This window comes from Hibiscus syriacus, unplaced genomic scaffold, assembly GCF_006381635.1.
Source record: "Hibiscus syriacus cultivar Baekdansim isolate YM2019G1 unplaced genomic scaffold, ASM638163v2 tig00016885_pilon, whole genome shotgun sequence".
Taxonomy (NCBI): Eukaryota; Viridiplantae; Streptophyta; class Magnoliopsida; order Malvales; family Malvaceae; genus Hibiscus; species Hibiscus syriacus.
Genome location: NW_024062396.1, coordinates 1 through 12,982, shown reverse-complemented (window position 1 = coordinate 12,982; position 12,982 = coordinate 1). Strand labels below are relative to the sequence as shown.

At 34.0% G+C, this 12,982-nt stretch overlaps 1 pseudogene; it reads right to left on the bottom strand.

Moving 5' to 3' along the window:
- Positions 1-8,684: 8,684 nt before the first annotated feature.
- LOC120208692 lies at positions 8,685-10,347 on the bottom strand (annotated as a pseudogene).
- Between the last annotated feature and the right edge of the window lie 2,635 nt (positions 10,348-12,982).

Sequence of the window (12,982 nt, the reverse complement as noted above, 5' to 3'; positions counted from 1 at the left end):
GTAATTTAAAACTTTTATAACCTTAAAACTTATTCAAAACGTTTACAAAACTATGCAGAGCTTATACAATATATATATATTCTTTTGATTACATGCCAACTAGAACTTTATTTATTAAAATACGTATTATTCACCTCTTTTCTGATCTGACACTTGGTAAGGAGAACTGACCTGTCTTGCTCCACATTGCTCGTTACTCTTCTCGAAACCTACATGTGAAACAATCACACGCTAAGTCGTTGACTTAGTGAGGCATATAAACATGTAATACAACTATAATTCATATCAAATGCATGAGCAATTAGTATTACAATCATATCATATAAAAGCACATATATATAATTTCTGCAACATGTACACACATGCACATATATCATTATCAACACGTTTAACATTTCTCATTCACTATCATTAATCTTTATAATTTAACACTCTTATATAAACATTTGTCTTTACCATATCATGCATTAACCAAGCAATACACCCTTATGTAAATCATGTAATCTATTCCATATAACAAGTCACATATGCATATCACATTTAGTATACTTGTTTACTCTCTTTATTAACCCATGTACACTATTGAGAACTTAAGGTATGCGAGTACATTGAGGTTGGGCACACATATGCTGTCACCACAGCTCGATCAATGTCTCGCAGGACCTATCCAGAGGTCATAAAGATCCTCGGTAACTATCCAGAGGTCATAAAGATCCTCGGCAACTGTCCATAGGTTCCGAAGAACCTAGGTGAACTGTCCATATGTTCCTTAGAACATAGGTATACTGTCCATATGTCTCGAAAGACATAGGTACCCTCGACTCTTGGCATGCCAACTATACCCCTAGCTCTCATGACACATAACATGGGTATTATCTTTTATATCCTTTTTCATATTCATGTAACCATATCATATATTCATATAAGCTCATGGTTTCCTTTACATATATATGTAATCAAGTAGTTCATATCCATTCTCATATGAGTTCATATCCATATAAATATAGGATTCACTTTAACATATCCCATATACTTTCTCTTTCATATAACTCATGTCTTGTGATCATGTAAACACGTATCACATAAAATAACATGTCAAACATATCACACGACTGATATAATATTCTCATATATTCATGTAGTTCAGTATCACATATCATATGAATCATATAAATCATGTCACCTATACTCATGCATACATAAAATTCACAAATCAAATAACATTTTAAGAGTTACTTATTACCATAGTAACTCCGTCACTGGCTCATTGCAAGCCAATGCTTATTCGATAACATAAGTACAATGAAATTGCACTCACCTGGCCTCACTAGTCCATTCCAATCTCTTATCTTCCCTTTTTATCGATATTACTTGTCAATGATTCCAGAACTCGTTTAGGCTCTGAATCTACATAATTATACATTTTTAAGACAATTATTAGATACTTACACCTTGTAATTTGATACTAGCAACTTAAACGAACTTATTAAACCAATATTTACAATTTTCCTTTAGGGGGAATCGGTTCCCTCCTGTGGGGGTATCGGTTCCCCCATGACATTCTGGAAATTTTATTCGCTTGAAGGGGTATCGGTTCCCCTTGAATGGGTACCGATTCCCCTAGCCCAGAATTACATTTTCAGCACGAAAAATACTTCATTTCAACTTAAACACTTCCTATTTCAACCTCTTTTTCATTCTTAACTCTAGTACACATACTTAAACCAATCTATATTCATTTAATTCATCTTAAACCTCAAAATCCTATATTCCATATTTAATTCAATAATTACACCAATTTTGCAATATGTTTCAAATCCAATTCTATTACTCCAAATCTCTTAATTTAACTATTGACAAGTCAAATTCAACTTAAAATTCAACTTATCAACTTTATTTCAAGATTTCATTCAAAAACTCAAAATCTTTAATCTCTCCTAATTCCACCATCCTTTGTTTTTAAGATGATTTAAGCTTTCCTTAAGCTTAGTTATCATCTAATAATCAAAACCCAACCTTAAAATCAACAATTCATTTATAAACAAAGAAACTTACCTTTGGCTCTTGGCTTCCACGTGAAGAAGAAGAAGAAAGGAGAAGAGAACTCTGGAGAATTCTCTCCCTTTCCACGTATATAATTCCATTTTTTTAATTCCTTAAATGATCAAATGACCATTTTACCCTTTATTTCCTTTAATAATTACTAAATAACCTTTTCATCATATATATCCAATAATCATTGAACTATTTCATTCTTCTACTTTAGTCATCAAATTCTGAAACTTTACAAATTGGTCACTAACCCATAATTTGGGATGTTACACCGTATATACTTGGAGTCTGAGGGATTTGTATTAGCCAAATTTGATTCATCTTTTTATGTTTACAAGACATCTACCAGTATTATGTACTTGTTAGTATATGTTGATGACATAATACTTACCGGGAATAAAGTTGATAAAGTACAACTTGTTAGTGACAAATTGAATTAGCATTTTTCCTTGAAGGATCTTGGAACCTTGAACTATTTTTTGGGTGTTGAAGTTTGTTATGACTCAGGTGATATTGTGTTGAGTCATCGAAAGTACATAAAGGACTTGCTACAACGCAGTGGTTTTGCTGGGGCTAGGAGTCTTCCTACACCAATGGTGACGAATTGTAAGCTGTCCAGTAAGGGTGAACCCAACTTTAAAAATGCAGCTTACTATAGAAGTGTTGTTGGTGCATTACAGTATATAGTAATTACTCGTCTTGATGTAGCATTTGCAATCAATTGAGTATGTCAGTTCTTACAAGCACCACTTGAGTATCTCTTTCAGGCAGTAAAGCAGATTCTACGCTATCTGCAGGGTACTATTGATTTTGGGTTATGGTTTTCATCCTCCTCCAAATTAACACTAACTGGATTTGCTGATGCTAACTGGGATCGGATGTAGATGATAGGCATTCAACATCTAGTTATTGTATTTACTTTTCTGGAAACTTGGTCTCATGGAGCTCTCGTAAGCAACAGGTGGTAGCTAGATCTACTGCTAAGGCTGAATATCGAAGTGTTGCATGTGATGCGGCTGACATAAGATGTCTTTTATCTTTACTTTCTGAGCTGCATGTTGTGGTGCATGATACACCTACCCTATGGTGTGATAATTCAAGTGTTGTTGTTGTGTGTGCTAATCCAGTTCTTCATTCTAAGTTTAAGCATGTGGAACTGGACTTGTTCTTTGTTCGAGAGATAGTTGCTGCTGGAACACTACATGTTCATGAAGTTCCAACAATTGAGCAAGTAGCTGACATTTTCACAAAACCACTCTCTGTTCTTTTGTTTCTAAAGCATAGAGTACGATTATTAATTGTTTAACTCAAAGACAAGTCTGCATTTCCTTCACTGTGTAGTGAAGCCATGGTTGAGGATGTTGATGAATGCATCTTGAAGCGTTAGAAAATCATTGAGCATGGTGAATGTTGATGAATGCAAATAGAAGAGTTAAAGGGCTATTCAGCAGGGTGAATGTTGATGAATGCAAATCTGCTAGACTTCTCAAGAGTTATTGAGTAGGGTGAATGTTGAAGTATGAAATGCATTGCAGCACGACTATGTTGTTGTTATGATTCTGTTATAAGTTTGTTTTCGTACGTGTATTCAGTTCACGTGTATTCACTTCCTTTGCGTGCTAAACTGGCAATTGAGTTAGTTAGTATTGTTATTCAGCTTAGTATATAAGCTCATATTGCTAAGTGTAAAAGTAGGTTATTGTGATTAATAAAATGAATGAGAAGTATTTCTTCATTCTTCATTCTTCTTGCTTTTCAATGATAATTTATATCATAACACCCCCTTGTTCATCTTTTCAACACTTTCCACTGCCTATATGCACATATAACAAATTAAGAACATATATATAAGGATCAAGGATTTAGATTGCGGTTGCGACCGCATTTTTAGTTGTATTGTGCTTGTCGCGATTGCGAACATAACAGATATTATGACGGTCATTGTGGGTATCGAAATCGTGAATTTTTTTAAAAGAGTAATTTAGTTATGAATAATTCTGATTTCCATTAAGACAATATGGAAGTATGCAGATGACTGTATTTTGACTTAAGACGGAACCCAACACCTTAACCAGATCCTGATTCGCATGCGGTTCAATCGAAAGGAAAATAATCATGGCAGCGGTCCATTTTTCTCGGTCCCATTCCAAATAGAAGACAAAACAACCTATGCCTATTTAGTACCCTTGCTCCAGAGACTGAACAAACATGACCATACCCTCGTTCGTCTTCATTCAGTTCATGTAAAGGCCTAGATATATTATCTCAGCTTAAAGTGCTTCATTCTTTTGCCTTAGCTGGCTGATTGCTTCATTGAGTGTGTTTTGCAGCCCTTGCTTAAGTTCATTTCCCTTAGAGTATAGCTCATCAAGGCGTTGTTCATGCCCTTCAACAGTCTACCTTGCATCCTTTACGGATCTCGATCAAGTCGATTGACTCTTCTGTCCAAGGAGAATCTCTCAAGCTTGCTCTCTTTTATTTATCCACACGGGTCTCGACATCGTCTTGTCTGACAACATTGTTTCCTGTAGTCATCTCTATAATTCTTGCTTATAAATCTCGCTCTGATAACAATTACCATAGGACTAGACTCGAATCTAGCAATCCTATGACCTTGGACACTGAGATATGACTTGTGTGCCTAGGTATCCTTACAACCGAATGTGTCCTTACAACCGAATGTGTCCCAATATAACTTGAATTCTATTTACTCTATCAACTATGATTAAAAATCCTACCTACGAAACAAAGCTCTAATACAACTTAAAGTAAGCCTATCTATAATGCGAAATTCTAACTTGAAGTTTACCTTGGATTTTTTAATCCTAATCCTATTGGTAGGGGTGAGAAAAACACGACTCGACTCAAAAAATCGATTTTCTCTACACAAATTGACTTCGAGTTGTAATTTCATAAACTCGACTCAACTCGACAAAATTCAAGTTCAAATCGATTTGTAAAATACAACTCGAATAACTTGAATTTTTAATAATTGGTGGATTATTTTCAAGTTTGAGTCGAGTCCCTCGACTCTATATGGTATATGTGTATCACATATGAGAAAATGAAAAATATATATGTATTGTATATGGTTATAAAAAACCATTTAAACAGGAATTAAATAATATCATAATATTATAAATATTTACAATTAAATTTAAACATAATTTTGAAATTTTGACTCGACTCGTCTCAAATTTTATAAATTAGACTCGACTCGGAAAAAAAATAAGTCAACTTCGAGTTATAAAATAAGACTCGTCAACTCGAATAACAAAAATTTTTTTACTCGACTTGACTCGAACGAACACTCACCCATACCGACTAGATTTCTATTTACTTGATGACTTGGGTCTCTTAGATGGAGTAAGTGCAACTCAACTTAAGAAGGTTTTGTGCTACTAACATGTTGCTCAATACTCCTTGGACAAGGGGTGTTCACTGTTCGTTTAAAACCGAATTAACCGACCGAACCAAAATTTCGGTAGGTTAATCGGTCGGTTAACGGGTTTTTTTTCAAAGTTCGGTTTCGGTTAATTCGGTTCGAAATCAGTTAATTAACTAAATTAACCGAAATTATTAAATATTTAATATTATATATATATATATATATATATATATATATATATATATATATATATATATATATATATATATATATATATATATATATATATATATTATTTAGCTTTAGGGGTGTTTGAACTTGGTTTTTACCGAATTAACCGACCAAATTAATCGAAAAAATCAAAAAAAATACTTAATGTTTAATATATAATATATATTATTTATAAATCTCGGTTAATTCGGTTAACCGAACTTAGTTCGGGTCGGTTAATTTTTTTAGAAAAAATCGGTTCGATTAACGATTAATGGGGGAAAATTCGGTTAATAGAATTTGAGTAATTCGATTCGGTCGGTTAACCGAATTACCCGTTTGACACCCCTACGTCTAAATTCGTCTAGGTCTCAAACCTTGACTCGTGACACTAAAGCATACTAAGTTAAATTCTACAATTAAAATGATACTTATTATTTAGGCTAAATTATACGTTTAATACTTAAATTATCAGTTTTGATATATTTTAGTACTTAAACTTTTAATTATTTTAAAATCGTATCTAACGTTTAGTTTGTGTTTCATTTTAATACCTCACCATGAAAAACTTAACAACTTAACGGCACTGCATTTTTTATGAGTAAATTACATTTGATCACTCAACTATCTTCTTACTTCTATTTTGGTACTAAAGTTTAAAAAATTTCAATTTAACTACTCAACTTTCAAATTGCTTCTATTTTAGTCACTCTAATTTATTTTATTAATAATTTTTATGACATGACATTTTATTATTATTTTATTAATATATAATTAAAAATAAAAAATGAAATTTAGAGTAATTAAATTAGGAGTAATTTGAAAATTGAGTAATTAAATTAAAAGAATTAAACTTTAGCCAAAATAGGAATGATGAATGATGCAATTTACCAATAAAAAGGTTCCACATGCAAATCACCTGTTAAGCTTTTAACGGTGAGGTACTAAAAAGAAACAAAAACTAAACGTTAGATATAGTTTTGAAAAAATTGAAAGTTAGAGTAATTAAATTGGGGGTAATTTGAAAATTAAGTAATTAAATTAAAAAGAATTAAACTTTAGCCAAAATAGAAGTGAGAAGATAGTTGAGTGATGAATGATGCAGTTTACCAATAAAAAGGTACCACGTGCAAATCACCCGTTAAGTTTTTAATGGCGAGGTACTAAAACGAAATAAAAACTAAACGTTAGATATAGTTTTGAAAAAATTGAAAGTTTAGGTAATAAAACGGATCAAAATTGATAATTTAGATAATAAATGAGTAATTTATTCTAGGCTTAAATATACAAAAGGTGTCCAACCTATGTCCCTTTTTTCCAGTTTAGTGCCTAATATTTATTTTGTTCCAATTTGGTGCCTAACGTTTCGTTTCATTACTCAAAATGGGTCAAGTCGAGACGAACCGTTAAGTTTGGTCGTTAAGTGACATGTGTCTCAACTTAGTAATTTTAAAATTTTTATTTAAAATTAAAAAATTAAAATTATATATATACACACACACAAATTTTGAAATAAACCCAAAATTTTGAAAACTTTCGTTTCAACCCCTAAACCCATGTCGATTGTCTGCTTTAGATGTCGACGAAGCTCCACCAGACCTCCCCTCCCCTCAACGACCAAAACCCCCATGAAATCATGACCAATCAGCGGTCAATGGGCAGTCAAAATCGCGTGGGCTCACGATTTTCATCTTAGGATTCACAGTGTATAAAACGTTGATTCATCAGCAATCGACGTCGATCAGTCACGATTTTATGGGGGTTTTGCTCGTCGAGAGGAGGGGAGGTCGAGTGGAGCTTCGTCGATGGAAAAAGGCAGCGATAGGCATGGGTTTAAGGGTTGAAATGAAGGTTTTCAAATTTTTTGGTTTATTTCAAAATTTGTGTTTTCTTTTTAATATATATATATATATATATATATATATATATATATTAAATTTTTAATTTTAAATAAAATTTTAAAATTACCAAGTTGTGACACGCGTCACTTAACAGGGAAATTAATGTCGTTGACGGCCTAGACACCTAAATGAGTAACAGAATGATACGTTCGACACTAAACTGGAACGAAATAAACGTTAGGCACTAAACTAGAAAACGGACATAAGTTTGACACCTTTGGTATATTTAAGCCTTTATCCTATCATTTAGGGTATGACTATATTGGGTATACAACACTAAACTTGACGAACGTGACATAATAGTTCAATTGGAACAAAAATTTAGTTTAAAAATTCAATTAAAAAACCAATTTAAAATCTAATCACAGCTCATATGGCAAGCATATAATCCAAAGAAATTAATATAATGTAGCTAGGGGTGTTCATTTTTCGGTTTTAGCCGAATTAACCGATCGAATCGAATTAGTTCGGTTAATTCGGTTGGCCACCGAATTAGTTATCGGAGAACGGTTAAGAAATTTTTTAGAATTCGGTTAACGGTTAATTCGGTTTGAAATCGGTTAATTAACCTAATTAACTGAATTAACTAAAATTAAATTTTAAATATTATATATTATATATAACATATGGGTTCAACCCAAACTATTTAAAACTCAATTAATAATTTAAGATCAATAACTTTTAAACCTAAATCAATATCAATTAATTTAAAAATCCATATAAAATTTTTATTTTATAATTATATATTATTTAAATTAATTGTAAATTATTTTTTTGAATTAAAAAATATTCATTTTTTATATAAATTAGAAAATTTTAAAAAATTGGTTAATTCGAAAATTAACCGAATTAACTAAAATTTATTATGTTCGGTTAATATTTTTTAAAAAAATTCGGTTCGATTAACGGTTAAAGAATAAAAAAATTCAGTTAATTCGATTAATTATAATTCGGTTCGGTCGACCACCATTTTAACCAAATGAACACCCCTAAATGTAGCATACAAAATGTACATAAATATTGATGTTTCTTCTGTCTCATCTTCTCCAAATCCAATGAAGCAAAGGAGAAATAATTTCAGGGTAATCAAAACTAGAATCAAGGAGAATGCCACAAAATCTTCCCCTTTCCTCAGAAAAAATACGTAAAACACACGATTTACACGCATCATACATCCAGTTCTGGAGCTTGAGGTCCTGGTTGTGATCCTCCATGTGGTCTCGAATCGGAAATCGTCGCTGCCACCTCGGCCACCACGAGCCGTGTCAACAGCAGCCCTGCAACTAATGCAGCTCCCATGAGCATAGTAAAAACTGTGCTCCAGCTCTCGGCAGAGATGTAGCCGGTTAACAAAGGTCCGATCGCCGCACCAACGGAACCCGTTCCGTCTACGATTGCTGTGACTGTCGCCAATGCCTTCGAGTTCCCTCTTAATGAACTGTGAGTTCCGAGGTCCGCAGAGACGGCTGTTGTTATAAGAGCATAGGGTCCGTTCACGAACATTCCGCAGACGAACATCAGAGCTACGTTCATCGCCAACGAAATGTGTCCGTAACTCCGGTAGAAGAACAGGGCAGGGATGGCACAATACATGAAAGTTGCTGCGGTTATGGCTCTGGCATCTAATCGGTCCGAAATGTGACCGGCTAAAATCCCTCCGAGCACCCCTCCGACATCGAAAAATGTCGACAAGTTTCCCGCCGTCTCATTGGATAAATACTCACCCTCAATCGCTGCAAGATTAAACGACAAGACTAATGAATTTTACGTAATTTTACACTACGTACGTCAATCGATAAAACTAATGAATTTTACGTAATTTTACACTATGTAATATCACGGTGTGACCTGTATGGCTAATGTAGTATGGGAGCCAATATAGAAAAGTGTAGGCGACCAATTTGGCAAAGAAGAGACAGAAAGCAAAAGGAGCAACCCCAGGGATCTTCCATGCATCAATGAACCGTACAGGTTGCTCCTTAGGCTCAGTATCCGAGTCCAATAAAGGCTCGGATACTCCTTCTCTGTTCTTTCTATCCACTTCTTCTTCTTTTTCTTTTCTTCTTCTTCATCGACTCCGACTCCGACCGACTCAGGACTAACAGGAAGAAAAAGGAAAACCAGCAAGCCGATAAATGCCATAAGCAAACCAGGCACAACAAAGGACCAACCCCATCCATAGCTCAACAATGCCGAAGCAATCAAAGAGCCAATAATGTTCCCAACAGAAGTATGAGCATTCCATATCCCCATGATCAGCCCTCTCTTCTTCTTCCCAAGCCATTCACCGACAACCGACACAACCGACGGCCACCCGGTCGACTGAAACAGCCCGGCAAGCATTTGCACGACCAGGAAGTAGTAAAAGCTATGGATTTCAGCCCAGTAACCAACACCAAACAGTGAAGTAAGCAAGCCAGTTCCGACCATTCCCACCGTCAAAAACACCCTCAAGTCGGTCCTATCACCCAAGTGACCCGAGAAGTACATCCCGAAAGCATAGACCAAGAGAAACGCCACGTCGAGCTGGCCGAGCAAGGTGGTCCCGTCGGATCCATCGAATGGTGCCCAACCATGATGCAAGGACCTCAAGGCTGCATCAGACGATTGTGGATCGAGCACTATCTTGACAATGCTGGTCGTCTTCCTAGTGGCGTGATAGCTGGTGTAGGCCACGAATGTCACGACCAAGACGATGGCTTGATGAGTTCCATACGAAAGCTTCGTGCTCCTAATGTGTTCTATGAATCGAATTCCCAGAGGCTTGCTGTAATTTGTGTCGGCCATGGATTCTGATTCCCCGGATACACCAGAAATCAAACGCATCAAGATCTAGAAAATTCGAGACACTTTGCGTATGAACAATTTATAGAAGCGAAAGGATCATTAATGACTCACCAGGAATTGAAGATATTTCTGGGAATCCATTGGGGGGCTGTGAGTTTTATAATAGGATAGTGGTGATGCTGTAGGAGAAAGGCATATTCGCATATCCTAAGAAGAATCATTCTCATGTAGGCGTACATCGTCCGTTCTCTCTGTCTGAGTCGGCGATGTGGGACCCACAACTGTCACAAGAGTGAACGGAGATGACGTGGCATGGGTGCAGACCGTGGGTTAAGGAAGGGCCCTGTTGTTTCCATGGGCTGACTGTCAGGGCTGCCTCGTCCAACCCCACGCACACACAAATTGTTAATTTTGTTAATTTTAGTGCTAACGTTTGATTTTAGGTACAATTATGTCACTCTGTCGTTAATAATCTAACGAGACAATGATACGGAAGCAATGAAAAAAATATTTTTTATGGGATTTAAACCATAGATCTATTAAACTTAATGAGAAGCATCATGTAACATCCCGAAATTCAGGGTCAGTGACTAAATTGCAAATTTTGAAAACTATGTGCTTGATTTCGAAATAAGTTAAAAGTTCATGGATTTAGTAGTAAAGCTGGAAAGTAACAAGGGTATTATGGTCTTTTCTAAGAGAAGATTTTATTTTCCCTTTTTAAGGAAACCACGTGGGAAAGGAGAGAATTATCCAGAGTCTTCTTCTCCATCTTCTTCTTCTCCCCGTAAGCCTCATTTAAAGGTGAGTTTAATTTCAGCTGTTTAATTCTTGGATTTATAAGTTGATTTTGATTCTTGGAGTATCATATAAGCTTAAGGAAAGCTTATATAAGCTTTAAACATCAAGAATAGAGAATTAGAAAGGAAATGATATGAAGGGTGTAGAAATGAAATTTTGTTATAGAAAGGTTTTTGAAGTTCTAAAGATGGATTTGACTTGTCAAGGGTATAATTAAGAAGCTAGAAGCAATAGAATTGAATTTGGAACATGTTGAAAATTTAGTGTAATTCTTGAATTACATATGGAGAATAGGATTTTGATGTTAAAGAGGTGATTAATGAATAGGAATGAGTTTGAATATGAGTATGTAAGTTAAAAATAATAAAGGGGATGATATATGAAGTATTAAGCTGAAAAGAGTGGATTTTCGGGCATAAAAGAGGATTCTGGGCAGAGTGCATCGATGCACATTCATAGTGCATCGATGCATCAAGGTTAAAACCCAGAAATTGTTTGAAGGTGTATCGATGCATGGTAATGCATCGATGCACTCTTTTAAAATAGAAACATCGAAGCAATTAGTGCATCGATGCATAAGTCATGCATCGATGCATCCCTATAATAATACAACATCGAATGCATTTTATGCACCGATGCATCAGTAGTGCATCGATGCATACCTTCATTAAAAGATGAAATTGGCTTTTCTCTGAGCCTAAGGAGTGATAGTTTCGAATATATCAATCAATATACTAATAAGTATTAATGTATTATTATGTAGATATAGAATGAAAGCTTGTTCCGGAACAAACTAAGGATTAGGATTGATTCAAAACAACGAGACCCAGGTGAGTGCATCTTATTGTATAAGATTATATGGAAATTGGACTGTGATAAGTCTATTCTTATAGTAATAGCTCATTAAGTCTTGATTATAAGTATGTTAACGATATGAAGTGTATGTATGTTTGATTATATGAATTGATGTTTTGTTTGTATGTGCTATGTGATTTATGTAAAAATACGGTTAAGTGTTAATGAGATATAAAATAAGTTATGAAATTATATGAATATAGAAGATAAGTCAAGAGATGTAGGGAAATGAAAATAGATGTTTATAAAGAGTCATAGGAGAACAAATATAAGTAATATGATAATGAATTAAGGCTATGTGAATACATGGTTATGAGATAAAAATGTAAGAATAGGAAAAGATGAGAGTGAGTTCATGAGAAGTGATATGAACTAGGTAAACATGAGTTGGACAAGTATATAGTGGTATGATATTATGGGAATTAGTGTAATAGAGCTTTTTGATTTAATGAGAGTTAAGGGAACTAAATAAGATTGAATTATAGAATGAAATGGGAATAGTATATCAATTAGGAAACTTGAATATAAAGGGACGATACGAATATACAAGATAAGTTATATGCTAAATATCTATGGAGCTATATGAAAAGATTATAATGAAATTATGAATTGAATTAAGTAAATAGATTAAATATACCTAAATAAAAATACTATTAAATGATATATATTTAGAAATACGATATAAGCTATGTGAAAGTGTTCTAGGTTTATATGTTATATGAAGTATATGATCATATGTGAACAAGGACAAGTATGTTTACATGAATAAATGTGATTGGGTGAGAAATGATAGAAATATATGAAAACATGTATATGTGAATTAGCTTTGAAATTAGGTAAATATGAAATCATAACTATGAATTATGTGATGTGAAAGTGTTGAAACATTTTGATATTTCGATATAACAATTAAGTTAAATGGATTTTAAGATTTTCCAAATGATTTTCTAAGTATATTCGATAACTATTCGAATATCAAAACATTACT